This window comes from Platichthys flesus, chromosome 1 (genome assembly GCF_949316205.1).
Source record: "Platichthys flesus chromosome 1, fPlaFle2.1, whole genome shotgun sequence".
NCBI classification, from domain to species: domain Eukaryota; kingdom Metazoa; phylum Chordata; class Actinopteri; order Pleuronectiformes; family Pleuronectidae; genus Platichthys; species Platichthys flesus.
In genome coordinates, this window is record NC_084945.1 from 1941800 (window position 1) to 1967846 (window position 26047).

The 26047-nt window shown below is 42.7% G+C and overlaps 2 pseudogenes; both read left to right on the forward strand.

Moving 5' to 3' along the window:
- The first annotated feature begins 4750 nt into the window (after nt 1-4750).
- LOC133957150 (NACHT, LRR and PYD domains-containing protein 12-like) lies at nt 4751-26047 on the forward strand (annotated as a pseudogene).
- On the forward strand, nt 19001-21486 carry LOC133968287 (NLR family CARD domain-containing protein 3-like; annotated as a pseudogene).

The following is a 26047-nucleotide window of genomic DNA, read 5'->3' on the forward strand; positions in this document are numbered from 1 at the left end:
TTTCCTCTGAGTGACTCATTCCTGCCGCTTGATGGACACAGTCGGCGACATGTTTGGTGACAGGAAAAAGAATGGAGTTAAAAATCTGAGGAAACCTGAGTTGAGTTCTTCTCATCTCAAACTTTAAAGCTGCTGCTGACACATCATCATCATCACACCTGTTTATTCACCGGCTGGAAACTGAGGAGTTCATTCATCTCATTTCATCAAATCATCAGAAATCTTTCTCTGGAGAATTAAATCAGTGAATCATCGTCTCAAACCCAGTGAACCAAAGAAATAATAATTTAAAAATAAACGATTTTTACTTGGTCCTCAACAGTTTTATCTCCTTTGTAGTCACATTTTTATAATACAAGAACTTGGTGGTTTTTAACTCTATATTTTAACCTGCTAAAGTTTAAAAGATTTTAGTGGACAGACGTCTGGATATATAAAATATATAAGATATAAAATTATCAGAGAAAGAAATGAGTACACACACACTCACACAAACACACACACACACACAGCAAGAAAAAACCTGAGAAAACAGGATGTAGATTAACTTTTCATCCAATATCACAGACGAAACATCATCAAGACTAATTCATGAAGACGTCTGAGGATATTAGATCAGTAAACAGTGGAGGATGTGAAGTTTCTTATTAAGACGTGATCTAACACAGAGAAAATTAAAAATAAAGTTATGTCTCCATCACTGAATATAAACCTGGTGGTGTTTTAATTCCACTGATTTTAATAGAGAAGTTTGTTTCCCCTGAAAATCATTTTACAACAAGTTTATTTAAACGAGCTGCAATAAATTAGTTTTTAATCTAGTTTCATTACAGGAGATTAAATAAAACAGAGAACGGAAATTAATGAAGAGAGAGAGAGAGAGAGAGTGTGTATGTGCTGTGTGTGTGTGCGTGTGTGTGTGTATGTGTATGTGCGTGTGCGTGTGCGTGTGCAAGAGCTTGCTTGGAACCAAAGGGGCAGAAATGCTTAGAGGAGGTTTTGTGTAGAACGCTGACAGAGAAGAGCTGTTATCATCAAAATCAGCCCATAACATCCAGGAAATCACAACTAGATACACTGAACACACAACACACACACACACAATCCAATCCCACTGTGCTGTTTACGTCAGCAGGTGACACGATGAGGAGATGAGGTCACAGTGGGCTCATCAATTCTACAATTTCCTCCAGGTAAGCAGTTTCACACAGACACACACACACTCACAAACACACACATACACATTCACATACGCACACAAACACAAACACACACACGAAACATCTTCATCGTGAAATAAAACTGAAAAACATTTCACAAACAGCAACATTTGTCCAGAACTGTAAATAAGTATTAATTGAAAAAGACAAATTTTCTGTTTATCTGCAAACTGTTCAGATTCCAAAGAGATGAAAGTGTATGAAAAGATTAAGATCAAAAGAATAATCTCACTGCCTTTGATCTCGGTCACTCGTCCACGACGAAACCGGTGAGAGAAGATGAGACGAGCACGAGTCAACAGCTGTTTGTGTTTTAAATGTGTTTCATACCAAACCAGCTGTCGAACTGAAGTGAGATCGATCACGGCATCACACACGCGTCCCTCCCTGACAAGTGTGTGTGAAAGGTCAAAGGTCGTGCGTTTACATGTGCTGTGATTCAAGCCGGGTTTACATCATGTGGGTTAAAGTTCACGTGTCCAGGGTTAGCTCTGCCTCTTCACTGACGTCTGCTGGGACTTCACATATTGATGATCAGAGGTATCGATGATCCATAAGTTGAAACGTGTCAAACTTCAGCCAGTTCAAAAGCAGGTTCTGACTAATAAAGTGTAACCAGGTTGACTTTGGCCTTTGTGACCTGATGAATAATTGATGTCACGTTGTTTATCCGACGTCTCTCTGTAAAACCAGACTCGCTTTTTTCTCCGACAGAAATTGAATTACGCTGGGACGGGATAAGAAATGAAAAACCATCAGTGTGATAATAAAGAACAGACGGGAAAATAGATTCCATTTGTGTCGGAGGCACATTTCATTGTAGCTCAGACAATGAGTGGCACAGTTCACGAAACCAGATTCATCAATTAATCTGCTTCCCCCTCAGTCCCCCCCCCATCCCCCCGCTTCTGATTTTTCCTCCTACATTGTGTTCTGCTCCCCTGAGTGGCACTTCTCCATTTTTAATCAATGGCTCCAGCACTAAATATAGCACAGAGCTTCTGTTAGTGAATTAATCCGTCAGTTTTCTGTCTCCATTCTTTTGTTGGAAATTGATTCTCATGAGAGGATCTAAATGAGAGAGTGGGAGAAGAACCAGTGTGTCATGTTTCCACCTCCTGTGTCACCGAGGTCGACTTCAGACAAACGCAGCGAATCAGAGACGTTTATTCCTCGGTCAGGTGGAAACATGATGAACTGGATCTGCTCTACAAATCAACACGGAATCATTCATCCTCGGTGTGAAACACGGCTCAGACTTAAATTATATATAATTTAATATATTAAATTCATCATGTTTATTTTCTGTTAATGCTGATGTCCTCATATTTGTCATAAGGAGGTTGTGGAGACCAAACACAGAGCTAAAAGAGAAAGAGAAATATATGTCAGTGTGGTCTCCGTCCACACTATTGTCATTTTAATAGGCTAAGACATCATGATTGACAGCTGAGATTCACTCCTGATTGGTCAGGTAGTGATGTAGAATGGAGCTTTTAGCAGCTGGAGAGAAACATATTTGTCCACAAGGAGGTTGTGGAGACCAAACACAGAGATAAAAGAGAAAGAGAAATATAGGAGTGGTCTCCGTCCACACTGACATGTTGTCATTTTAATAGGTTAAGACATCATGATTGACAGCTGCGACTGACTCATGATTCGCAGAGAGCACAGATGAACGGGACCTCGATACCAAAGCTCCATTCCACCATCACAAATGCGTGGACTCCAATTGAAGCCATTACCACAAGATGGCAGTGTTCGTACCCAGGATATTTAGGCTGAATTTTTGTACAACACGAGGAAATGGAGATGTGTCGTCCATCTTCATTTTCACTCTCTGGTTTTATCATCCAACCTCAGTAAGACAGAGATTCTTTAAAAATGTTGGTATGTTCCTTTAACATAATGTGTGTTAATGGAAGTCAAACATGTTGTAAATCAGTTTTCTGGTTCAATCTCAGACCTAAACACACACACACACAGACACACCCACAAACACACACACACTAACACACAGTTCTGTGTGTCTGTATGTGGAGCAGCCCTGCAGCAGCCCCCACTCTACACTGGCACATATTACATGTGTGTAATATCAGACGTCCTGGAGCCGCCAGCTCACAGCAGGGATTCAAACCCCCGCCCCCCACACACCCCGAACTTTCCAAGCCTCTCAGCAACAACTTATGAATTATTAGTCATCCTCTCTGCATGTAGGCCACATATGTTCCAGATATGTGTCACCACACAGGCTGCACACATGTACGACGGTAAAAAAAAAGTGTCAGGAATTCTCTGTCCAGTGTTGATGTCCAGTATCCAAAGGTTGTGTGGCAGTGAGCAACACACACAGTGTACACTTCATCTCAGAAACTGCCACTCCCCCATTAATTATTCATCAAGTAAGATTTTTCTAACACAAAGTCTGAATCAGCTCTTGGGTGGACAAACAGAAGAACCTTCACTGGATGACAGCAAACTTCTATGATTTAAGTGTTTTTATGAGGTTTTATTAGACACAATATGTTAAAAGTGTCAATCACACAGAATCTAAAAGTATTTGTGTTGGTGTTCATATTGACGATTTTTGATGAGAATCCCAATAATCAAGGGTTGTGTTCCCATGGTACGTCTGCTCATATACATTAAATAATCTGAAATGACATTGCTTGACGTCGACCCACATTCGAACATCTCAAGACTGTACTGTGAATTGCTTTAAGGGGTCATCAAGACTGGAAAAGCTCTATATGTTGATACCATCCATTTCAACTCAACTTCTCTGGTAAAAGCTCATATTCTCTCCAAAACATATCCCAGTTCAACTCATTTAGTGCTGATTGGCTGACATGCTCTTTTGAGTTATCATTTACTTCATCAGTATGCTAGGAAGGAAGGGTTGGTTATTTATTAATATATATGGGGATCAGGGTTGGGAACGGGGACTAAATGTTATAATAAAAAAATAAAAGAGCCCTAATGTTTATTGTATTCCACTGAACATCAGGGTGTGACTGTGTGAGTGTGTGAGGCCCCTCCCCCCTCACACACAGTGACTCACACCTTAAGATAAGATAACAGCAGCCGAGTCTGTTCACTTGAAGCAGCCGCCCAGTCTCTCTCCAGTCCACAGCTGCTCAGTGATCAGCTGGTTTGTACCGAGCTGGAGTTTCTGTGTCCTCCTCCACTCTGCTCTCACTGGACCTAATAAACACTCATCACTAGTAATCAGGACCTGATCAGCACATGAAGTCACTGAGAGTTGGTTTGAATCCACAGTTTATGAGGCTGCATTTAAACACCATGAAAAATGACCAGTCAACATTTTACTGCTCAGTGAGACGCTCACAGTCAGGACTCAGTGTTAAAGTGAAGATCTGGATCAATGATCCAACTCCATCAATTATTAACTAAATACCATACCAATAAAAAATGAACCAGTTCATTTTCATGTGTATGAACTGGACTTTGAACTGGTTGTTTTCAAGAGTGAACTGGTTCAACAAGGAGGAGGAGCATGAGAACAGGGAGCGGTCAGACTCCATTTCACCTGGATGAGCAGAAGGAAGAAAAGTGAGCAGGTGAGTGTGAACACAACTTTCTGAAAGTTTCACTGTCTCACTCTCACACCTGCTGTTAACATCCGTCTGCTGATCACATCATTCTAAATTTGTCAGTTCACACCTGGTGACAGACGTAGTTTCATGTGATCGGATCCCAGAGACAGATGTGAACAGCAGCTGTGGAACAAAGAGCCTTCAAAGGACTAATTAACAGAGTTAACTCACAGTTCCATGTTTTATCTTCATCTGTTCATCAAGTGTTTAATAACAGAACGTGTTTTCAGAATCATACGTTACAGCAGTGGTCACCAACCAGTCGAGAGTCTTCACTGGATCCCAGTAAAGCTTTGGACTCACTGGAAACATCTACCTGCAGATCCAGGTACACATATATATATATATATAATTTAAACATAAATCTAAAACATCTGTACTATATTATATATATGTAGTTTTTTTTACTTTATAATGATTTTGTGTGAGTTTTAAAGTAAATATAAAGTTGAAGAGCTTGTGTTTGACCTTCATTTGGGCACAAAGCCATAGAACTGGGTGGAGATACAGAGTGCTGCTTCAAGCTGCTGACTGATGTTCTATCAGTGTTACTGTCTATAAAGTTCTGTAATTCATTTCCAGCCTTCATGACGTGAACACTAGATGTTGAGTTTCCTTCTCCTAGTGGCCGGGTGTTGCAGGACACAGGAACTTCATGAGCTTGTATTAATTCACCTTAATGTCGTTGATTTATAAAAAATACTTTTTTATTGAATGTTCGTTTATGGCTTTGCATGTTTATTGGGGGATTTACAAATGACATAAACCAGTATTACACAAGGGCACTTTAGTATTGTACTTGTACAATAGTACATCTTACTTTGAAAGGGGTTCTGGAATTGTTTTGATTACGTTTGTGACAGAAAGTTAAACATTGTGGTTCACAGCAGAATAAATATAGAAAATTATCTTTTACCTGAGTTAGAATGTTTATGGACATTTGTCACAAACATTACTGGTTGCATTACTTCCTGTGTGAGCTTCAAATAAAAGCATTTCAGCGTTTCTGTTGACCGAAGCCGTTGATTTGTAAATAAAAAGGCGTTATTATATTACATATTGTGAAATATTTGCAAGAGCAGAAGATGCATAGCTTCATACAGCATAGTAGGGGAGAGCAGGGTAATTGGGGAATTTTTTTATATATTTGCTCCCCTCTAGGCGAGCTAAAATGATATATCAGTAAAATTTACACATGTCCCATTAATTCTGGATGTTTTCTAGCAATGGAAATGATCAGAATGTCTTCAGGACAAAGGGCAGTCAAAATATGATTGTTTTAAAAAAAGTGGTCTTGTGTCTCACTTTACCCCGGCTACGGGATATTGTTTTTCTCTGCGTATTCAAATGCCAGTTCACGGCACTTAACTGGAGCAAGGCCATGGAACTGGTCAGCTAGTTGTTTCAAGTGTTTGGCTCCTCCTCCATCTCATCTGTGAATATTCTCTTTACCTCAGTTACTGCACCCCAGGCTACTGATTTTACTTTCCCTTTCTCTTTTTTCTTTATGAATCGTTTGGGTGTTGTCTTATCAATATTTCTTTCCCTTCCAGCTTTTCTTAAGGACTTCTTTCCTTTCATGACCTCAGCGGCTGCACTCTCCATCTCTGTGAGGGGTGTTTGGCCCCAGGTTGTCTTCCTTGTGTAGTTTCTTGGTATGATGTCTTTTCTACAATGTTTCTGACATTAAAAATAAAACATATATAATGTAATATAATACTAGAATATGTTTAAGACTAAACTTAACTTGTGCTTCATGGTGGGGTATAGTGAGACACTGTCCCGCTTTACCCCACGGCATTTGTACCACTTTACCCCAAAGCCACAATTTAAAAAAAACAACATCTTTTATCAATTCAGGCTAATCTTCAGCTAGCATCAATCACATGGTTTTATATGTTGGAAGTTCACCAACATGTATGATATAAGTTTTTCTACCTGAAGCAATTCGTTTTGACACAACAGTTGATTAAGTTCAAAGCAAGAAAATTTACTTTTACATGCAAAAAACAAATTTTTGTGAAAAAACATACTTTCCACAGCACCACCACCAACTTCTCCTTCATGGCAAGGGGGGAATGGGAGGGGCTTTTAAACATAATAGTCACATGACCACAAATGTGTTCCGTTGCCTAGATACAGGGGGTGTTTCACATCACCCGATGTCCCACATTACCCCGCTCTCCCCTACTAGTATTTATTTGAGTACACAGGACATATTCATGACCATATTCAAGTCAAAGTCTTTGTAAAACATTGTGCTGCCTTAACAAAACTCTGCAGAACATATTGTTGGGCTGAGAAAATAAATATTGAACAGATGCTGTAAATATGAATTGATATTAATGTGAATATTGTGTATTGAATATGTAAAGTTGCATTACTGCATTTATTGGGGAATATGTATGAACAGAAATTACATAAATAATAAATATGACCCCAATAAGGGTTTTTGGAAGATATCAGGCTGGTAGATCTCTGCTTACGTTTGGAATCAAAAAATCACATATGTGTGTGTCTATGTGTGTTTGTCCTGGTACTTGTGAGCTGTGTGTTTGAGCTCACAGTATTTTTCCTCTCAGACTGAAGATGAGTGGTTATGAGGTGGAAAAGGAGGACAGAGCAGAGTCTCCAGGTTTCAGCTGTGTGTCTCTGAAAAGTCACTGGTCCAAAGATGAGCCTCTAAACTTCAGTAAAGAACCTGGACCCTCACACACAAAGTAAGAGACCTGCTACAAACAAGTGAACCTCCAAACTGAATCCTCAGAGAATGAATCAGTGAATGATGTGTTCTGAATAAAAACATGTTTGTGTTTGCAGAGGTCAGGACCACAGACTGAGAGCAGAGTCTCCAGGGTCCAGCTGTCTGTCTCTGAAGAGTGACATGTCCATGGGTCATCCTGAGAACTTCAGTAATGAACCTGGACCCTCACACACAAAGTAAGAGACCTGCTACAAACAAGTGAACCTCCAAACTGAATCCTCAGAGAATGAACCAGTGAATGATGTGTTCTGAATAAAAACATGTTTGTGTTTGCAGAGGTCAGGACCACAGACTGAGAGCAGAGTCTCCAGGGTTCAGCTGTCTGTCCCTGAAGAGTGACATGTCCAAAGAACTTCCTCTAGACTTCAGTAAAGAGCCTGGACCCTCACACACAGAGTAAGAGACTGTTTCTACTGTGACCTGCTCTGAAGAGGATCTAGTTTCCTCTAGTGTGGCCCCTGCATTAGGACACAGCTTCATTGAAGTTGGTGACTAATCTCTCAGAATCACTCAAAGAGCTCAGACCTCCACCAAGAACCAACACGCTCCTTAAGAAACTACTTTGAACCCCCCCCCCCCCCCCCCCCCGCCGAACAACAAACAAACATACAGGGTGAAAACAAAACCTCATGACAGAAGTGATGACAACCTGTGACTGTGACATGTGAGTTATCAGGAAATGTCTTCACAGGGAGAGGAAGAGGAGTCATGTTTCTGAGGAGGAGCAGTCGTCCTGCTGTGCTTCGTGTCAGGACGTCCTGAAGGATCCAGTCTCCACAAGCTGTGGACACTGGTTCTGCAGACAGTGCATCACCTCATACTGGGACCAGACTGGTTCTTCAGGAGACTCCTCCTGTCCCCAGTGTGGACAAAGATCCAGAACAGGAGCTGGAGGTCAGACAGCCGGTCAGAGCAGCACTGTACATGTGTCTGCTGATGTCTTCACTTCTGACAACAGCACATGTGGTTTTATTTTGTTCCTTCATACAGCATCAACATTTAACATCGTTAGAAAAGCACAAAGTTAAAAAGCTTTTATTTTCTTTAGTTTTTCTGTATCTGAAGAAAACAATCAGCAGATTCTCAGATTCTCTGTCTCTGACATTGTTTCTTGTCTTTCAGCAGATCGTGGTCTGCAGGAGGTTTCAGATGAACATAAGCTCAGTGTGAGGAGGAGATGTGAACATGTGACTGAAGGAACTGATGAAAGAGGAAGTAGAACCCTCCTCAACAGGATCTACACTGAGCTCTACATCACAGAGGGACAGAGTGAAGAGGTTAATACTCAACATGAGGTGAGGCAGCTTGAGACGGCTTCCAAGATGAAGATCCTCCACGACACTCCCATCAAGGTCCACGACATCTTTAAAGCCTCCACTGACCAGCAGAGCAGCATCAGAGTCGTCCTGACCAACGGCGTCGCTGGAGTTGGAAAAACCTTCTTGGTGCAGAAGTTCACTCTGGACTGGGCAGAGGGTTTAGAAAACCAGGATGTGGCTCTGCTGGCTGTGCTTTCGTTCAGGGAGCTGAACCTGGTGAAGGACCAGCAGCACAGTCTTCTCACGTTGCTCCGTGTTTTCCATCCAGCGTTACAGAAGCTCACTGCAGAGACGCTCGCTGTCTGTAAACCTTTGTTCATCTTTGATGGCCTGGATGAAAGCAGACCTTCTCTGGACTTCAACCACAGGGAGCTTGTGTCTGAGGTCACACAGAGGTCATCAGTCAACGTGCTGCTGACAAACCTCATCCGGGGGAATCTGCTTCCCTCGGCTCTCGTCTGGATAACCTCCAGACCTGCAGCGGCCAATCAGATCCCTCCTGCATGTGTTGACAGGGTCACAGAAGTACGAGGCTTCACTGACGCCCAGAAGGAGGAGTACTTCAGGAGGAGATTCAGTGATGAAGAGCTGTGCAGCAGAATCATCTCACACATCAAGACATCCAGGAGCCTCCACATCGTGTGTCAAATCCCAGTCTTCTGTTGGATTAGTACTACAGTTCTGGAGCACATGTTGACAACAGACCAGAGAGGAGAGTTGCCCAAGAGCTTGACTGACCTGTACTCACACTTCCTGCTGGTTCAGACAAAGAGGAAGAACAACAAGTACGGTGAGGGACATGAGACGACTCCACAGCAGCTGACGGAGGCTGACAGGGACGTTCTCCTGAAGCTGGGGAGGCTGGCACTTAAACATCTTGATGAAGGAAACATCATGTTCTACCAAGAAGACCTGGAGCAGTGTGGTCTTAATGTCACAGAGGCCTCAGTGTACTCAGGAGTTTGTACTGAGATCTCCAGAAGAGAGTGTGTGATCTTCCAGAAATCAGTCTACTGCTTTGTTCATCTGAGCTTTCAGGAGTTTCTGGCTGCAGTCTACATGTTCCACTGTTACACCAAGAGGAACACAGAAGAACTCAACAACTTCTTGGGAACATATGGGAACACAAAAAAAACATCCTCTTCTTGGGAACATATGGGAACACCGACAGTACCTCCTCACTGGATGACCTCCTGAAGAGAACCATGGAGAAATCCCTCACCAGTACAAATGGTCATCTGGACCTGTTTGTTCGCTTCCTTCACGGCCTCAGTCTGGAGTCCAACCAGAGAGTCTTAGGAGGCCTGCTGGGTCGGACAAAGAACAATCCAAAGATCGTCCAGAGAGTCATCAACAACCTGAAGGAGTTGCAGAGTGATGACATTTCTCCTGACAGAAGCATCAACATCTTCCACTGTCTGATTGAGATGAACGACCACTCAGTTCATCAGCAGATGAAACAGTTCCTGATGTCAGAGAACAGATCGAAGGAGAAACTCTCTGAGATCCACTGCTCAGCTCTAGCCTACATGCTGCAGATGTCAGAGGAGGTTCTGGATGAGTTGGACCTGAAGAAGTTCAACACATCAGACCAGGGTCGACGGAGACTGATCCCAGCTGTGAGAAACTGCAGGAAGGCTCGGTGAGTCCAGACATGATCAATAACATGTTCAATCAGTGGAGATGAGTCGTTCTTCAAATACACTCAGTGTTAAATGATTCTCATTGTTTGGGGCAGCATGGTGTTGCTGTGGTCAACACTGTTAGTGCAGCCTTTCTGTGAGGAGGAGGTTCTCCTGGTGTCTGCAGGGTTTTCTCTGGGTTCTCCAGCTTCCTCCACAAATCCAAAGACATGTAGATCGGAGTTTGGTTGATTGGAGACTGAGATTCAGTGTCAGCTGAGATTGGCTCCAGGATAAGTGGCTACTAATTGGAGTGTGTGTGTGTGCGTGTGTGTGTGTGTGTTTGTGTGTGTGTGTGTGTGTGTATTAATATGTTTGTATACTTAAATATATGTAAACATTTAGTTAGCATATATATATTCTCATCGTTCTCATTTACATATAATAGCAACTAGATGTGGAGAGTGAAATCCAAGTGATCACAGTGCTGGAGTTTGCCGTATATTTATTTATTCACATATACATAAGGGCTGTCAAAATTAACGCTTTTACACAGGATTTGTGGAATTTACCTGTTAAAATTCTGCATGCGCAGAATGAGCCGCTCCATGAACCCAAGTCAAACTAGAATTTCCACACTGTGTTTTTACGCCACCACCAACCAGTGCAGTGTCCGTCCCTCTAGGTTCCTGACATGTTGACTTCACAATAATATGAGGTCACTGTAACCTTTGACCTTTGACCACTTAAATCTAATCAGTTTATCTTTGAGTCCAACTGGTCATAATGTGAGACATCAGGTTAAAGAGGCCAGAAACATGTTGTGTGACCTTGACCTTTGACCTTTGACCACCTGAATCTGATGAGTTCCTCTGACAGTCTACTGTAAATGAACGCTTGAACCAAATCTGAAAGGATTCTCTTGAGGAGTTTTTAAAATGTTCATGAGACAAAAAAGGGGATTTACCAGGGTGAGGGTCACATGATCCGGTTTTGTATGAATGTTGTTTTCTGATTTTATTCTAACAGATATTTTCTTTAATTACAGACTCGGTGGTTGTGGACTCTCAAAGACTCACTGTGAAGTCGTGGCCTCAGCTCTGAAGTCAGACCCCTCACATCTGAGAGAACTGGATCTGAGTGACAACTCCCTGGAGGATTCAGGAGTGAAGCTGCTGTGTTCTGGACTGGAGAGTCCAAACTGTCGACTGGAGACTCTGAGGTCCTTAAATCCTTCTTCACTTTTCAGACTTTCTTTCTCATTCGGTCATTATTTATTGTCACTGTCACTCACCCAGCCTGTCAGTCACGTCCACCTCATCAACTCCATTCACCTGCACTCACCTGCACCTGATCACTAAGAAAGTGTCAGTAAATAACATGTGGACTGAGTCCGAGCACTCGTCAGCCTTAGGTTTTCAAAATAAGACTTATTCTTATTGATATACGTTGGAAAGTTGATAGAAACTATGGTATATTCTATGCAGCCGAGAGGTCGATGATGTTTTAGAAGTTGTTGATGATGAAGGAAGGACTTCGAGGACCCAGTACTTTCGGTATAAAAAAGTTTATTACAAGAAAATAAAGGTCGGGACGGGCATCTAGATGACCGGAGATACACAAGCCAAAAGTGAAATCTGACTTGCAGTGGTCGAAAGCACATTTATATAGGGGGGTTGGTTCTGCCCATGACTTCAGGTAAAACTCATCCCACATGGGATTTCTGACGATGTGTCTGAAGATGAAGACACATTGGTCAAGAACATTCCTTCTGCACCCATCCATTAGCTGGTCAGAGATAATTCCCTATGTCAAAGTTCATCCCAGAAAGGTAGAGAGCAAATAAGATGAACATCTGGAGGACTCTCTGAGAATGTCTGAGAGTCCAGAGGGCAGGCGTCATAAATGTAAGCCTGTCATTATGTTTTAAGCACATGTCAAAATGATGCACTCTAACGAATATACACAACAAAACAAGCAGGAAGTGACAGTCAGGAGCCATCCCTACTTTAAACAGTATTTAATTACACAAACCTGCTCAGTGACCAAACAAACAGAGAAGAAGCTGATGAATGAAACAATGGTCCAACATGTCTGATCTGATATTTATCTTCAGGTCACAGACTGGACTGAGGTCAGCAGCATGTTGAGAGTCTGTGTTGACATGATGACGATCCACAACAACAGGAGGACACATTCTAATATTCATATTTCTTCATCTAGTTTGTATTGCTGCAGTCTTTCAGTGATCAGTCTGATTTCATAATTATCTTCCCTGTTATGAGTCTGTGCTGACATGAATATTTGTGTGTTATTTTCACACATGAACTCAGTTTAATTTAAAGTTAGGTTTTATCCTTTATTCAGGTTGTGGGACTGCATTCTGTCAGAGATCAGCTGTTCTTCTCTGGCTTCAGCTCTGAGGTCAAACCCCTCTCATCTGAGAGAACTTGATCTTAGCTACAACGACCTGCAGGACTCAGGAGTGAAGGAGCTGTGTGGTTTTCTACAGAGTCCAACCTGCCGACTGGAGACTCTGAGGTCAGTTCCCTGACTGACTTTTTTAGATATCATATCTATAATACAGCATTAATACCCAATGTATCTCATTTAATTCTAATTTAACATAATTTCTCTTTGTACATAACTTGAATCCATTCATTAATTAATTAAGTTGTATTCTTTATCCAGGTTGAATCACTGCAGACTGTCAGAGATCAGCTGTTCTTCTCTGGCTTCAGCTCTGAGGTCAAACCCCTCTCATCTGACAGAACTGGATCTGAGTCTAAACAACAACCTGCAGGACTCAGGAGCGAAGGAGCTGCTTGCTCTACAGCAGAGTCGAACCTGTCGACTGGAGACTCTGAGGTCAGTAGATGGTTGAAGTCAGTCCACACTGCTTTCATCAGTATGTTACTAAACACAGTCAGTATCACAGATCCAGGGTCTGTGCTATCAAGCAGGATTTGTGGTTATCAGGTTAACTTCAGGTTTAGTTTTTTCAGTTCTACGAAGCTCGTCCACTTCTTAACGAGGTTAATCACCATGGTAACTTCAGATGAACGGCTAACCTGCTCCAGGTTAACTTGGAGATCAACCCGTATAGAAGCTCCGCCCACTGACCAAAGTGACTCTACACTGTTGTGTGGTGCACACTCTCCTTAAAGGGACGGATAAGGGAAGTTTAAATCAACGTCTGGTTGGTTCAGTTGATCTCTAACTCACCCAGAACATCTCAATCTCTCCAGACTCATCCTGTCACCAAACACCAGATGACCTCAGTCAGCTTCATGAAGACAGGTCCATGTGTTTCTATTGAGTAGTGATGTCAGAGGTTTCCACCACAGTGTGTTTCCTCAGAGACAGTGAGACAGTTTGTGTCCTTAGAGTCAGTGTGTCCCCTCAGAGTCATTGTGTGTCCTCAGAGATAGTGAGACAGTGTGTGTCACATCCTGGGATTCAAACGTTTCTCATCAAGAATCTTCTTCTCTTCCACTCGTCTTGTTGGTAAACAACAGATTCAGATCTCGTGGCCTCGAGTTATTTATCTCGTTCACACACGTTATTATATCGTGGTCACATAATATATTTCACCAGATGCCACCAGGGGGCGCTGTAACTTACACATTGACACAATCACAGATGTTTTACCAGCTGTTCTTCCTGCATTTAGCAGCTGTGACTGAGTTTCTTTTATTCTGGATCATGTGATTGTTCTCCTCTGATTTTTATTATAGAACAGTTTGATCCTGGTTGTGAAATATGAGGCTCTGCTGTCAGTCAAACTGTCCATGTCTGTGATTGGTCATACACAGTAAACCCCGCCCCTTTTATGTGCACATGCTCACACAGTGAAACATGTCTTCACCTGTAACAGCAGTAAATCCACCTCTCAGGTGTCCACTCTGCACTTTGACATGCAGAGGACACACACTGAGCTCTTAGCGTGTTCATTCCAACACGTGAACATGAAGCAGAGAGGAAGCTGCTCCACCTCTGAACAGGACTGAAGTCCCTGCTGCTCTTTCTACTGGATGAGCTGCATCAGTGACTCACAGCTGATGAAGTGAGTCTCTGTAACACTGATGTCTTCTTCTGTCAACAGAAGCAGGCTGGGATCTTTTAAAAGGTGAGTGTAAAGAGGACAGTGTGTGTGGACGGAGGCTGAGCTGTGTCCTGAGGATCCAGAGGCTGAAGCAGCAGCAGCTTGTGTGTAGAGCGGCTCTGACTGGGCCTTGTTGCTGGGAGGCAGATCTGCATGTTCCTGCTCATGTACAAAGAGATAGAATGTTTTATACAAATGGACTTTCTTTCATTTACAGCGTTTATAGAGCATTGGACAACAAGATGACACTCATCGACATTTATTCACAAATGTACTTGAAATAAAAGGAAACGAGGGAATATCCCTTAAAGTGATATTTTTCAATCCACAACGTGATCGACTGCAGAAGAATCATTTATATTCAGTCTCTGATCGTACTTCACGCACAGACTTCACTACGTCCAGGGTTTGACTTACACTGCAGCCAGCCACCAGGGGGCGATGCAGATAATTTGGCTTCATCTATATTTACAGTCTTAATGTTAACAATTTTATTTCACAGTGTTTTACTGAATGACGTCAGATATGATCTTCTCTGTAAAGTCGCAGGTGATGGATCTGACCTGAGTTTGAGTTTCTCACTTTCCATGTTTCACTGTTTAACGGTAGAAGGTCGAAAATCTCAGCTTCAAATGATTTAATTCAACTGCTGCAGGAAAACCAGGAAATCCAGTTTGATCATCACAGAAACGTCTCTTTCAAACCTCAGCTTGTTTTATTCACTTGTAAACTCTTGTGGCTGCTTTGTTTACATGAATCATTTCTTTATTTTTACATGAAAATAAACATTTTCCACTTCATTAAAGTTTAAAAATCTCTTTTGGTCAGTTTCTCTTTGGTCCAGAGCTGCTCATTATCATAAGTTTATATCATTCAAGGTAAAGACAATAGTGACGGTGTGAGTGAGATTGAATTAGATCTGAAAGGTGGGAAACTGAAGGACGCACAGAGATAACAGGCTTTCAGAGAAGAGGTGAAGAGGTATTTAAAGCATATTGCTGCAATTTGAGGAAAAAAAAACCAAGGGAAGTAGTGCTAGGATTCATGACTTACACAGTGAGGGAATATATACCCAGCTTCTACATTCAAACATTTGGTCTTACTGCTATGACATGCAAAGGAAAAATAAGGTGTGCTAGATGTGGTGAGGATCCTGAGTATGAGCAGTGTGGGAAAGGGATGCAACCAAACTGTTTTCTTTGGAGGTGACCTTAGTGTGGCCTGTGGAGGATGTGAAGTAAAGAAGAGTGAGGTAGAGACTCAACAGGTCAGGGTACAAAACAAAATCACATATGCAGATGCTGTCAAGATGGTGAAATAGAGAAGTACAGAGTCAAGATACACAAATGAAGAACAACTCATTAAGCAGCAAGAACAACCAAAAGAGGGCAAAGTGTGGGTTGATTTAAAGAAACTAGTCACTTCAATAGCAGGAGTCATACATGCAACAATGGAAACCAAATCAAAAAACGGACAGAATACAAATAACAGTAAAAGCAGCTTCAAATCATGTGAACATTAATGCCCTGACTTGTGAGGAGGTGAGAAATTATCTGTATCCTGGACATGGTTTGTGTGCAAGAAACATGATTGAAACCAAATGTTAGATTGAATCCTCAATTAAAATGTAGTTAGGTATGATGGGGGGGTGCACACTACATTTATCAAGGCAAATATTCCATTCAGAGATGTCAGTAAGGGTAAAGAAGAATAATTGGTTGTGTTAGAGATATGGACAAAAGAAGGACAGTTAAATTCATAAATCACTGTCTGGTGATATTTAATTGTTCATCTTGTTGATATGAACATATTGTGTCTTCATCCACAGCCTGACACATCTCATGTTTTTGTGCCATAGAGCTCCATCCGCCGCTGAAAATAGTCCCCAACAAATGCACTGTTTCCTCCAGTGAGCGGCTGTTTCAGGAAGCTCCACTCCACAGGACAACATGCTGAGTTTCACGTTATAATGTGATACAGATCTTCCCTTTGAAGAAAACTGTGATTCATACAATTTCAATGAAACACACTAGTGACAAACATCACCAAGATTATTTTTATATTTAATTTCCAAAGATGGATCCTTTCACCTGAGTCTTACACACTGGAGCTTTAACTGGTCTGTGAGCAACTCTCATATTGTCAGGCCGGGCGAAGGACAGGACTCAGACGCAGAGCAGATGTGTTCGGAGAAAGTTTATTTAATCCTCCAAACAAAGTAAGCTATGGTACAAAAAAAACAAAGCGCTCCAAAGGGAGGAAAAAACAGGCTAATGGTACAAAAAACAAAGCGCTCCAAAGGGAGGAAAAACCAGGCTTCATTCAAAAAAAAAAAACTAACTAAGACTAAACACCGAAACTAAAAAGCTACAAAGAATAATCACTCTACTGAGGAAAACTATAAGCACTAGGCTTAGCAAAACGTAAACTATGGTTCTGGTAACTAGGCTTGGGCTTGAATGACGACAAAAGACGACACACTGGCACAAGACAAAGGGAGACACAGACTATATGAACACATGGGGGGAAAAGGGAACAGGTGGACACAATCAGTAATCAGGGGAGACGATCAGACCGGTGACACATGAGGAAGGGCAAGTGACCTGAAACGAGAGGAGAGTTACCTTTTCAAAATAAAACCGGAAATGACAAGACAAAAAACAAGACATGATCTCACCGCGGTGTGACACATATCTACTGTAAAGAGAGAGAGGAGGAGCCTGAGAACAGTGAAGTGTCACCTGGATGAGCAGAAGGAAGAAAAGTGAGCAGGTGAGGGTGAACACAACTTTCTGAAAGTTTTACTGTCACACTCTCACACCTGGTGTTAACATCCGTCTGCTGATCACACCACTCTAAATTTGTCAGTTCACACCTGGTGACAGACGTAGTTTCATGTGATCGGATCCCAGAGACAGATGTGAACAGCAGCTGTGGAACAAAGAGCCTTCAACGGACTAATGAACAGAGTTAACTCACAGTTTCATGTTTAATCTTCATCACATCTGTTCATCAAGTGTTTAATAACATAGCGTGTTTTCATAATCATACGTTACAGTCACCTTAGCTGGTGTGTGTATGTGTGTGTCTGTGTGTGTGTGTGTGTGTCCATTGGTATTTTTGGGTGTGTTTCTTGACGGACTTGTTTATCCTGTTTCCTTTGAGATCACAGTGTTTTTCCTCTCAGACTGAAGATGAGTGGTTATGAGGAGGAAGAGGAGGACAGAGCAGAGTCTCCAGGGTTCAGCTGTGAGTCTCTGAAGAGTGACCGGTCCATGGAACTTCCTCTAACCTTCAGTAATGAACCTGGACCCTCACACACAAAGTAAGAGACCTCCTACAAACATGTGAAGCTCCAAACTGAATCCTCACAGAATGAACCAGTGAATGATGTGTTCTGAATAAAAACATGTTTGTGTTTGCAGAGGTCAGGACCACAGACTGAGAGCAGAGTCTCCAGGGTCCAGCTGTCTGTCTCTGAAGAGTGACATGTCCAAAGAACTCCCTCTAGTCTTCAGTAATGAACCTGGACCCTCACACACAGAGTAAGAGACTGTTTCTACTGGGACCTGCTCTGAAGAGGATCTAGTTTCCTCTAGTGTGGCCCCTGCATTAGGACACAGCTTCATTGAAGTTGGTGACTAATCTCTCAGAATCTGTCAAAGAGCTCAGACCTCCACCAAGAACCAACACGCTCCTGAAACCACTTTAAAATCCACTAGAGATTCATTTTTATTTGGATCTGCACCTAATTCCACACACTGGTAAACATGAAGGCTGAGTTATAGTCCTGCGACTGCAACCGCGGAAGGCCACGCAGCTGCATCGACGGACTCGTTTTGGTTTATACTTCTCTAACGTGCTGCACGTGTTGCAACGCAATTCACCGCCAGAAACGTAGGCGGAGTAAAGTTTTTTTTCAAAGACAAAAAACACAAAGAAGAGATGTAATCTTCTTCGTCGACTGTTTATTTTACATCGCCACTCCGGCTCCTCATAGCCTATTTCGGGCGGACCAATCGGCCAGTCAGTGACGGGCTATAGAAGTGGTCATACTTTCAGATCTCTTCTGCCAAGTGCTTATCTATTTGGTCCATATTCGTTCTTCTAAATCTTCCGTGATTTCCGCGTATTGTGGGCCACGAACCCGGAAACTAGACTCCGGACGGGATGTAGTAAGCAGACCAATCACCTTGCGGGCTGCGTGAGGCTCGCGTCGCTTTGTCGAGTAGTTCGAAAAATTGGCGGACGCACGCAAGCCCGCAGAGGGCACGAAAGGGGCGTGTCTTGCGTGCATGCGTACGTGCGTGCAACCCGATTATAATTCGGCCTTAAGTCCTCAGTCCTCTGAACATGCCTGGCAAAGAGGACCCCCCCCCCCGCTGACCACAACCTTCCAACAAGTTTACTGGTAATCTGTTGTTTTTTTATAATCCCACTAACGAACAAACCAACACACAAACATATAGGTCGAAAACAAAACATCCTTTAAAGAAGTAATGACAAACTGTAACTGTGACATGTGAGTTATCAGGAAATGTCTTCACAGGGAGTGGAAGAGGAGTCATGTTTCTGAGGAGGAGCAGTCGTCCTGCTGTGCTTCGTGTCAGGACGTCCTGAAGGATCCAGTCTCCATCAGCTGTGGACACTGGTTCTGCAGACAGTGCATCACCTCATACTGGGACCAGTCTGGTTCGTCAGCAGACTCCTCCTGTCCCCAGTGTGGACAAAGATCCAGAACAGGAGCTGGAGGTCAGACAGCCGGTCAGAGCAGCACTGTACATGTGTCTGCTGATGTCTTCACTTCTGACCTCAGCACATGTGGTTTTATTTTGTTCCTTCATACAGCATCAACATTTAACATCATTATAAAAGCACAAAGTTAAAACGCTTTTATTTTCTGTAGTTTTTCTGTATCTGATGAAAACAATCAGCAGATTCTCAGATTCTCTGTCTTTTACATTGTTTCTTGTCTTTCAGCAGATCGTGGTCTGCAGGAGGTTTTAGATGAACATACGCTCAGTCTGAGGAGGAGATGTGAACATGTGACTGAAGGAACTGATGAAACAGGAAGTAGAACCCTCCTCAACAGGATCTACACTGAGCTCTACATCACAGAGGGACAGAGTGAAGTGGTTAATACTCAACATGAGGTGAGGCAGCTTGAGACGGCTTCCAAGATGAAGATCCTCCAGGACACTCCCATCAAGGTCCACGACATCTTTAAAGCCTCTATTGACCAGCAGAGCAGCATCAGAGTCGTCCTGACCAACGGCGTCGCTGGCGTTGGAAAAACCTTCTCGGTGCAGAAGTTCACTCTGGACTGGGCAGAGGGTTTAGAAAACCAGGATGTGGGTCTGCTGACTGTGCTTTCGTTCAGGGAGCTGAACCTGGTGAAGGACCAGCAGCACAGTCTTCTCACGCTGCTCCATGTTTTCCATCCAGCGTTACAGAAGCTCACAGCAGAGACGCTCGCTGTCTGTAAACCTTTGTTCATCTTTGATGGCCTGGATGAAAGCAGACCTTCTCTGGACTTCAACCACAGGGAGCTTGTGTCTGAGGTCACACAGAGGTCATCAGTCAACATGCTGCTGACAAACCTCATCCGGGGGAATCTGCTTCCCTCTGCTCTCGTCTGGATAACCTCCAGACCTGCAGCGGCCAATCAGATCCCTCCTGCATATGTTGACAGGGTCACAGAAGTACGAGGCTTCACTGACGCCCAGAAGGAGGAGTACTTCAGGAGGAGATTCAGTGATGAAGAGCTGAGCAACAGAATCATCTCACACATCAAGACGTCCAGAAGCCTCCACATCATGTGTCAAATCCCAGTCTTCTGCTGGATCAGCGCTACAGTTCTGGAGCACATGTTGACCACAGACCAGAGAGGAGAGCTGCCCAAGACCCTGACTGACCTGTACTCACACTTCCTGCTGGTTCAGACAAAGAGGAAGAACAACAAGTACGGTAAGGGACATGAGACGACTCCATAGCAGCTGACGGAGGCTGACAGGGACGTTCTCCTGAAGCTGGGGAGGCTGGCATTTAAACATCTGGAAGAAGGAAACATCATGTTCTACCAAGAAGACCTGGAGCGGTGTGGTCTTAATGTCACAGAGGCCTCGGTGTACTCAGGAGTTTGTACTGAGATCTTCAGAAGAGAGTGTGTGATCTTCCAGAAATCAGTCTACTGCTTTGTTCATCTGAGCGTTCAGGAGTTTCTGGCTGCAGTCTACATGTTCCACTGTTACACCGAGAGGAACACAGAAGAATTCAACAACTTCTGGGGAACATATGGGAACACACACAGTACCTTCTCGCTGGATGACCTCCTGAAGAGAACCATGGAGAAATCCCTCACCAGTACAAACGGTCATCTGGACCTGTTTGTTCGCTTCCTTCACGGCCTCAGTCTGGAGTCCAACCAGAGAGTCTTAGGAGGCCTGCTGGGTCGGACAGGGAACAATCCAAATATCATCCAGAGAGTCTTAGGAGACCTGCTGGGACGGACAGAGAACAATGCAGAGATCATCCAGAGAGTCATCAACAACCTGAAGCAGATGCAGAGTGATGACATTTCTCCTGACAGAAGCATCAACATCTTCCACTGTCTGACTGAGATGAACGACCACTCAGTTCATCAGCAGATGCAACAGTTCCTGACGTCAGGGAACAAATCAAAGGATAAACTCTCTGAGATCCACTGCTCAGCCCTGGCCTACATGCTTCAGATGTCAGAGAAGGTTCTGGATGAGTTGGACCTGATGAAGTTCAACACATCAGACCAGGGTCGACAGAGACTGATCCCAGCTGTGAGGAACTACAGGAAAGCTCAGTGAGTCCAGACATGATCAATAACATGTCCAATCAGTGAAGATGAGACGTTCTTCAAATACACTCAGTGTTAAATGATTCTCATTGTTTTGGGCAGCATGGTGTTGCAGTGGTCAACACTGTTAGTTCAGCCTTTCTGTGAGGAGGAGGTTCTCCTGGTGTCTGCAGGGTTTTCTCTGGGTTCTCCAGCTTCGTCCACAAACCCAAAGATATGCAGATCTGCAGCACGTGTCCTGACAAGAACCAGGAACATTTCTCCAGTATTATCTTCGCTACACTGGCTAGAATAGAATTTAAAATATCTTCTCCTCATCTTCAAGGCCTTTAATAATATGGAACCATTATACCTCTAAGAGCTGATGGTAGCTTATTAACCCACTAGAGCACTCCGCTCCCAGAATTCAGGCTTACTCGTCGTCCCTAAAAGAAGAGTAGAAGCCAGAGCTTTCAGCATCAAGCCCCTTCATCTGTAGAATAATCTCTCACTTTCAGTTCGGGAGGCAGACACCATCTGTTCATTTAAGAGCAGGCTTAAAACCTTCCTTTAGGATAAAGATTATAGTTAGATTTTGTCCAGGCATGTCTTGGACCTGCTCTTAGTTATGCTGCTATAGGTCTAGAAGGTCGGGGGACACATGACACACATAGCTTCTCTTTTCCAGCTTCTCCTTCCTCTTCTCCATCCTTATCACATTAAAGAAAATAACATCTCATCAATACATGTTACTGACTTCACTTCTTCTCTGAAATTTGAACCCGATACCTCAAGTCACATTCCTCAAGCTCAAGGACCCGTTTATATATATAATTATTTAATTATATATAAATTATTTTTGTTCAAGTGTACCGCTAGCATAGTGTGAAGAGACAATCACTTAATAAGTGTTTTTGGATGAGAATCAGGGACTGTGAGTTCCTCTCTCATTCTAAATCAGACATTGGCAAAGTACGGCCCATTGGACTTTTTAATCCGGCCCACCGAACTATATATATATATTTTTTTTTAAACTAACAATTTACTAGCACTTTAATGGCACTTACTTATAGCACTTTGTAGTTTTGCTTTATTTTTGAAGAAATTGTACTTTCTTGCTTCTTGTGGTTCTGGGTTTGTATCCTCAAGGTTGAATGCATTTATTGTAAGTTTCTTTGGATAAAAGCGTCAGCTAAATTAAATTTGAACGGGAGTGTGGTGTAAAGGGCTCGAAAGGGCACATGATCTCTCTTCACTTTTTTGCTTTGCCCTGTGAGCCCTTCTGTAAAATGAGCGGATCAAGGAAAAAAAAAAGTGGACAATGCCTGCCGATTGTTTATCACGGAGTTGACAACAAACTACTATGTCACTGAAATCCAATCAAAGGCTGTATTCCTGATGTGCCGAGAACAGTTTTCAAGGAGTACAACATCAGCCGTCACTTTGCTACGAAGCATGCAAACTACGCCCTGTTCTAAAAGAACGCTTGTACCAAATCTGAAAGGATTCTCTAGAGGAGTTTTTTATATGTTCGTGAGGCAAAAAGGGGATTTACCAGGGTGAGGGTCACATGATCACATTTTATATGAATGTTGTGTAATCAGATTTTATTCTAACAGATATTTTTCTTTAATCACAGACTCTGTGGTTGTCGACTCTCAGAGACTCACTGTGAGGTTGTGGCCTCAGCTCTGAAGTCAGACCCCTCACATCTGAGAGAACTGGATCTGAGTAGAAACTACCTGCAGGATTTAGGACTGAAGCTGCTGTGTTCTGGACTGGAGAGTCCAAACTGTCGACTGGAGACTCTGAGGTCCTTAAACCCTTTTCCACTTTTCCAACTTTCTTTCTTATTCAGTCATTATTTATTTAAATTGTGTCAGTTCTGCTCTGCTCACTGTCCCTCAGTCATCTGTCACTCACCCAGCCTGTCAGTCACGTCCACCTCATCAACTCCATTCACCTGCACTCACCTGCTCCTGACCACTAAGAAAGTGTCAGTAAATCACATGTGGACTGAGGCCGAGCACTCGTCCTCCTCAGGTTTTCAAAATAAGACACATTCTTATTGAAACACGTTGGACAGTTGATAAGTATAGAAACAAACAGGAAGTGACTGTCAGGAGCCGTCCCTACTTTAAACAGTGTTTAATTACACAAACCTGCTCAGTGACCAACACACAGAGAAGAAGCTGATGAATGAAACGATGGTCTAACATGTCTTATCTGATATTTATCTTCAGATCACAGACTGGACTGAGGTCAGCAGCATGTTGAGAGTCTGTGTTTTTTTCATGATGACGATCCACAACAACAGGAGGACACATTCTAATATTCATATTTCTTTATTCAGGTTGAAGAGCTGCAGACTGACAGAGATCAGCTGTTCTTCTCTTTCTTCAGCTCTGAGGTCAAACCCCTCTCATCTGAGAAAACTGGATCTGACTAACAACAGGCTGCAGGACTCAGGAGTGAAGGAGCTGTGTGGTTTTCTACAGAGTCCAACCTGTCGACTGGAGACTCTGAGGTCAGTTCACTGACTGAATTTTGTAGATATCATATCTATAATACAGCATTTATACACAATTTATCTCATTTAATTCTAATTTAACATAATTCGTCTTCATACATAACTTGAATCCATTCATTAATTAATTTGTGACATCTTAAATATTCAGCTACTTGTTAAAACACTGAGTTTAGTTCTGGATTTCCTAAACTGATCTGCAGGACAGAGGCCGGGTCCAAATAATCTATTTTTACTTTTGTTTTTAGTCCAACATGTCGGATTTCATATTTATCTTCATGTCATGAGTCTGTGCTGACATGAATATTTGTGTTTCACACATGAGTTTAATTTACAGTTAAGTTTTATCCTTTATTCAGGTTGTGGAGCTGCAGTCTGTCAGAGATCAGCTGTTCTTCTCTGGCTTCAGCTCTAAGGTCAAACCCCTCTCATCTGATAGTACTGGATCTGAGGTTCAACGGCCTACAGGACTCAGGAGTGAAGGAGCTGCTGGATCTAAAGCTGGGTTCAGGCTGTCGACTGGAGACCCTGAGGTCAGTAGATGGTTGGAGTCAGTCCACGCTGCTCAGTATTTTACTGAACACAGTCAGTATCACAGCACAGATCCAGGGTCTGTGCTATCAAACAGGATTTGTGGTTATCAGGGTAAGTTCAGGTTTAGTTTTTTCAGTCCTATGAAGCCTGTCACTTCTTAACGAGGTAAATCACCATGGTAACTTCTGATGAACGGCTCACCCCATATAGAAGCTCCGCCCATTGACCACAGTGACTCAACACTGTGGAAATATGAGGCCCTTTGATGTGCACTTGTTCACACAGTGAAACATGTCTTCACCTCTAACAGCAGTAAATCCACCTCTCAGGTGTCCACTCTGCACTTTGACATGCAGAGGACACACACTGAGCTCTTAGCGTGTTCGTTCCAACACGTGAACATGAAGCAGAGAGGAAGCTGCTCCACCTCTGAACAGGACTGAAGTCCCTGCTGCTCTTTCTACTGGATGTAATGCATCACTGACTCACAGCTGATGAAGTGAGTCTCTGGAACACTGATGTCTTCTTCTCTCAACAGGTGGGAGTGATCTGTGTTAAGATTAGTGTGAAGAGGACAGTGTGTGTGGACGGAGGCTGAGCTGTGTCCTGAGGATCCAGAGGCTGAAGCAGCAGCAGCTGGTGTATAGAGCGGCTCTGACTGGGGCTTATTGCTGGGAGGCAGAGTGGAGACAGAGCTCCAGAGGAATCAGAGGAGGTGAGCTGCTCTGAGATCAGCTGTCACACAGTGTCCAGTCCACCATCCTCCCTGTGTGTTCCTGTGGATGTGACACAGCATCCTCACTGAATCTGCTGCTGCTCTGTCCTTTGACACACAAAAGTCAAAGTTGTAAATATTTTCCAAGTAAATTCAAATTTTACTTTCATATGTAAAAAGTGACATTATATTTAATGGTAGAGACGTGAAGCTGTGAGCAGTCGCTGTTATAAATAAATAACTGCTGAGTTCAAGCTTCTTATATTTTAAACAGTTTCACCCTGATCCTGCTGACGGCAGCATGTTAGCATGTTCTGTTGAAAACTAAAGACATCAGGTGAAACATGAGTACTGCAGGGAAAGTGTAAAGTTGTGTAATCTGAACACAGATTGATGAAACCAGGCTGTAAATAAGATGCTCAGTACATTGAAGTATAAAGTCAACAGTGATTTCTAAGAGTCGATGTGAATATAGAAGAAAAGAAAATGATGAGGTGAAGAACTTTTTCAGACTAAAAAGAAACACAAATATTTTCACCCAATGAGAAGCTGATTGCCTGCGGCTCTGCTTCACTGAGTAGATGAAAACGTCTGGACTCATCAGATCTAATCAGTTCAATGACTTCATGAAAAACATGTGAATTCACATTTTGATGATTTTCATTCACTCTGGATTCTTGATACATGTGTTCATAACTGATCTGAAACGTCTCTTTCAAACCTCAGGTAGTTTTATTCACTTCTAAAATCTTGTCGCTGCTTTGTTTACATGAATCATTTCTTTATTTTTACATGAAAATAAACATTTTCAACTTC